Here is a 5,407-nt window from a genome sequence, read left to right as displayed (position 1 = left end):
AGACATAATTTTAAATAACAATAATTGGTTTTATTTTTAACTTAAAAAGTTTTATCAGTAGAGGACATACTTACCACATGCCAACCCATTTCCAAATCAAGAACTTCAAACTCCATATTTAAAAATTGTTGCGCAAATCAAAAGTGATAGCTTATTTTAAAACCCGCGAAAGAATACTGAGTAGCTATGATCTGCTTTGATGAACGTTTTATTTTTAATCGCGTCCAGACATTATATATACAATGAAAAAACTAATTCTATAACAAGCAAGCTTCAGGCCAGGCAAATCCTGCACAGGCCAAGTACTAAACCTAACGAATTAACTGTGTGGTATAAAGACAGATATCGACGCACTTTAAATTTGGGGAAATACAGAATGTGGAAAACCTGAGAATATCCAAACTTTTACCATCACAGAGCACCCTTAATGATTTATGACTCTCAAACACAAAGGCAGTAGACGTAGCCGATACCGGGCAGAAACATTGTATTTTGCAAATAAAAGGCAGATATCAAGCAAAGTTTTTTATTAAATCTTGCCCAAGTAGTTTTGCTCTCAGAGCATTTGAAACAAGCCACGAAACGTTTTTTCAAGGTAGAGAAAAGTGGCAAACTTCGAAAAAATAACTCGAAGTTGAGGGTTGATAAAAAAATTTTATATAACGCTTTAGATTTACTTCGTCAAAAATTTTGGCTATCCAGCACATCATTGAATGTTATAAACATTTAAATACATCTACACGAAGAAACTAACACTAGACTAAGAACAAACAGTTTAAAAATTGTACTTAAATGTTTATAAGATTCAATGATATGCTGGATAGCTAAAATTTTTAAAGAAGTAAGTCTAAAACGTTATATAAATTTTTTTTTAATAACCATTAACTTAGAAATTACTTCGAAGTTTACTACTTTTCTCTCACTTTTCGTGATTTATTTCAGATGCCCCTGAAGATGCTCTGAGAGCGGAAGTACTTGAGCAAGTTTTAATAAAGAAAACTGTGTTCGAGGTCTGACATTTATTTGTAAAGTTCGTATTTTCGAGCATTCAATCATTATTATAGAATTATTGTAGTCGGATTTAGACTCGAAAAAGTAAAGGCTGCCTAAAAAGTCTGCCTATCTGCTTTTGCAGTAAAAATCGGGCAGCTTGTAAGGAACTAATATGTTTTGATATCTAAAATTATACTTTCAAAATTGTTTTGATAAAGGTGTATTTGTCCTTTCTTGTGATCTTTAAGTTGTTTATTTCGCATAGGTCAATCAATCTCTCCCCGTTATCGTTCATTATATCTTCTCCAAATCTACCAACTGTTCTGTCGTTTTCTTTTCTTCCTGTTCTTCCATTTAGGTCACCGGCGATAATTATTTCTTGGTTCTTCTTTTTCTTTTCGATTTCTTCTTGCAGTTGTTCTATGAATTGTTCTTTTTCTGCAATTGAGCTGTCTTCTGTTGGACCGTATACTGCTAGTAAGATAATTTGTCTTCCGTATACTTTTAAGTTAAGCTTGGCAATTCTTTCGTTTATTGGTTCCCAGTTTTCGATTGCGTGTTCCCATTTCTTTTTCAGTATAATTGCAATTCCTGCTTTTGCCCTTTCTTTCTTATCTATTCCGCTCCAACAGTGAATGACTTCTCCCATTTTTTCGGTACCGTTTCCTTTCTTTTTCGTCTCAGTCATTATCATTATATCTAGTTTCATTCTTTCGAATTCCGCTATTACCTCTTTGTCCTTTGTTCGCACACATCACAAACGGCTTCTACAAACATAAAGACATACACAAATACACTTGGACACAAGAAACAAGAAAATTGAGGTCTATTATTGATTATGTTATAGTAAACCACGAAAGCTCGATAAAAATAAAAGACGTAAGAGTAAAGCGAGGCGCAGAATGCGGCACAGATCACAAACTAGTAATCGCTTGGATGGAATTCCCCTTCATATGGACCCAACAGAAACCGACCCAGGGAGAGTCTGACCAAGTTACGGCTCCGGCTACACCTGTCAATACGTGCTCAACACAAGAAAAGAAATTCAAAATCAATTTATTAGAAGACTCAATAAAAGACCTATATAAGCGAAGATTGGACCAAAAGCTAGAAGAGTTTCGGTATGAATCATTAGAACAAACATACGAACACATAAAAACCTGCATGAAGACAGCAGCTCTAGAAGCTCTTGGAGAAGTGGACCAAAAATACACCCAACAAACTACGAAATTAACCGAAGACACACTAACATGCATAAAAGAGAAAAAAGAACTTCATATAAAATACCTGAAAACAAAAAACTATGAGGACTTGGAACTATACAGAAAAAAAAATAAAGAAGTGAAAAGAAAAGTAGCAAATGAAAAAAATGAAAGATGGGAAAAAACATGCACAGAGATAGAACAGCACATAGGAGGAACGAGAAATTCAGAGTCATGGCGCATCTTAAAGTCGCTCCAAATAAATAAGACAGAGAAAATCAAGATCGGTCAAATCAAAGAAAACGAATGGCAAGAATACTATAAAAAATTGCTAACCGAAGACCGCCCCGAATTCAAACAATCAGAAATAGACGGAATAGAAATCTACACACATGACGAAATCGAATTAAGCCTAGCTGAGGTAAAAAGAACGATCAAAACTTTAAAGAACAAAAAAGCAGAAGGTCCCGGCGGAATACCAAATGAATTGATAAAAAACGGATCGGAAAAGTTATTCCGTATGATACATAAAATGTTTGAGAGAGCACTGAATGGAGAAGACTTACCGGCAGAATGGACCCAAGCATATATGACATCAATATACAAGAAAGGAAATAGAAAAAACTGCGAAAACTGTCGGGGAATCAGCATTATATCGTCTATAGGCAGACTGTATGGAAAGACCATAAAGGAAAAATTAGAAATATATATACAAGATAAAATCGGAGAAGACCAGGCAGGTTTTACAGCGGGGAAAGCATGCTTAGATCACATTTACACGGTCGAACAACTAATAGAAAAAAGAATGGCCAAAAATAGATCCGTCCATCTGGCTTTTGTTGATCTTAAGAAGGCATATGACTTAATACCTAGAACCAAGCTATGGGAAGCAATGGAAGACATCGAAGTTCCACGAAGATTAATAAACGCGGTAAAAGCACTCTACAAGAATAACGAACTAGCTATCAAAACGGGCAATAGAATATGCAGGCCATTTAAGACGACAAAGGGACTACTACAGGGTTGCTCCACATCCCCCACCCTGTTCAAAATATTCCTGGAAAAAACCCTGAAACCATGGAAAAGAAAGTGCGAAGGAATGGGTATACCAGTAAGGAACGAATATCTATATACGCTAAGTTTTGCCGACGACCAAATAGTGATCGCACAAGACGAGGATGACCTCAGTTTTATGATGAGAAAACTGGAGCAGGAATATACAAAGAATGGGATGGAAATAAACCTAAAGAAAACTGAATACCTAACAACGGAGAATATAGAAATAAAACAGCTGGAAATAGAAGAAGGTAAACAAATCAAAGGAACAGACAAGTATAAGTATTTTGGTTTCATAATATCAAACAAAGGAACAACGGAGGAAGAGATAAAAAATACAGTAGGACAAACAAGAGACTGCATACGAAAATTGAACCCGGTACTACGGGATAAGAACATCAGCATGAAAACAAAGAAAAAAATATATAATACCATGACAAGAAGTATCCTCACTTATGGGTGTAAAAATTGGACAATAAATAAGAAAACCAAAAACAAAATAAGAGCAACAGAGATGGAATTCCTAAGGAGAAGCTGCAGAGTAACAAGAAGAGACAGAATAAATAACATGGAGATTAAGAGGAGAATGGGAATGAACTCCGACATAATAGACTACATCGAACAGAAGAGATTAACATGGTACGGACATGTCAGAAGAGCAGACCAAAATCGGTGGATAAATAGAATAACAGAGTGGAGCCCGATAGGAAGAAGAAAGAGAGGCAGATCCCGAAGATCTTTCAGAGATGAGGTGGACGAAGCAATGAGTAGAAGAAACCTACAGGAAGGGGACTGGCTAAACAGGAAAAATTGGAGAAAACGGTTGAGCGAAGGAATACAGTGAAAACTGTGGAAATCCTTGTATATATATGTCCTTTCTTCACTTACGCGTAATACCATTGGTGGATAGTTTTTTCTCATCTAAAATATTTTATATTTGTACACTTACATCATATTTGGCCCAAGTAAGCAAAATATTTTTCACCAACCGAATATTAGACTAATACTTCACATTACATTCTTATCTAAACTACTTTAGCCTTCCTAATATTAGTCATAAAATACAACCATTAATCCTTCACAAATATTACAGGTGTATACACTAACATCGAACAAAGAAAAGTAGAGTCGGTCTATAAAAAAATAGACGTGGTAATCAAACTTATCAAAACAAGAGACAATCACAGATCATACTATTAACAAGTATTATTTTCAGTATCACAAGTTTAGCAATAACATGATTGCTAAACTTTTGAAATGTGCAACAAATAATTTGATTGAGATCTTTAGATTTGGATATAGCAAGAAGAGGGCTGAAAGACAGGTACAATTCTTCTATGAAAACAAAATAATCTTACAAACTAAACTTTGTTAGAGTACATGTAGCATTTGATAAATATCTGCCTGGTTATTCTATCTAATGGTTATTCTAAGGCTGAGTTTGCTCAGCAAGGTCTTCATCTAGGGAAAAGTTGATCTTTCCATTCCTATCCTTGTTCTTACTTTTAGGTATGGGTCAAGGTGTTATATTATCCAGGAGCTCAAGTATTTGAATTTTGTTACTTGTTCTATTTGTTTGGGGTCAATATTTATGTTTGTATGCAAGGTGGAGTTTCGATCTATGATTATGATGTTATTTTTAGTCGTGATAATTTTCAGAACGAGATCGCCACCTTCTCTGAATAGTTTACTTAACAGAAGTAGAAGGTCTTTTCCGTTGTTGCAACATAATTATTTATTGTTTTTTTATTTTGTTAAATTAATACTTATTCAGATACGTGTTTCGTTACATTTTAACAAAACTGTTTAATCACTTAGTTAAATGTAAAGGCTACAGTAAGATTAAATTTACCTTCATAGCAAAACGACGTGATATAATTATTTCAGTGTGTGGTATATACAAACGTTTTATACCAAATCGCTTTAACAGATATAGTAACGATAACGTTACGCTTGTAACGTTTCTAGTCTACGTAAATAACTTGAAACACGTGTAGAACAATGATGGAATTCGAATTGAAATGAAATGCAATCTTTTCTGGTAAAGCAATCTTCAGTTTTTAAATCTCTTGCATTGCATCTTCTACATCTTCTCTCTATGATCGTATTGATCTACCTCGTTTTCTTCTAGTGGGCGAAGTCCGTTTTTCTATCTT

General features: G+C 34.6%; 1 protein-coding gene across 1 annotated transcript in view; it reads right to left on the bottom strand.

Annotated features, from left to right (window-relative positions):
• The window catches only part of LOC140444752 (probable cytochrome P450 6a14), a 190,891-nt gene that overhangs the window by 122,784 nt on the left and 62,700 nt on the right, over positions 1-5,407 (bottom strand). The gene's annotated exons all lie outside the window — the stretch shown is intronic.

The sequence above is a fragment of the Diabrotica undecimpunctata genome, chromosome 1 (genome assembly GCF_040954645.1).
Source record: "Diabrotica undecimpunctata isolate CICGRU chromosome 1, icDiaUnde3, whole genome shotgun sequence".
In the NCBI taxonomy this organism is placed as follows: Eukaryota; Metazoa; Arthropoda; class Insecta; order Coleoptera; family Chrysomelidae; genus Diabrotica; species Diabrotica undecimpunctata.
This window is presented reverse-complemented; position numbering and strand designations above follow the sequence as displayed.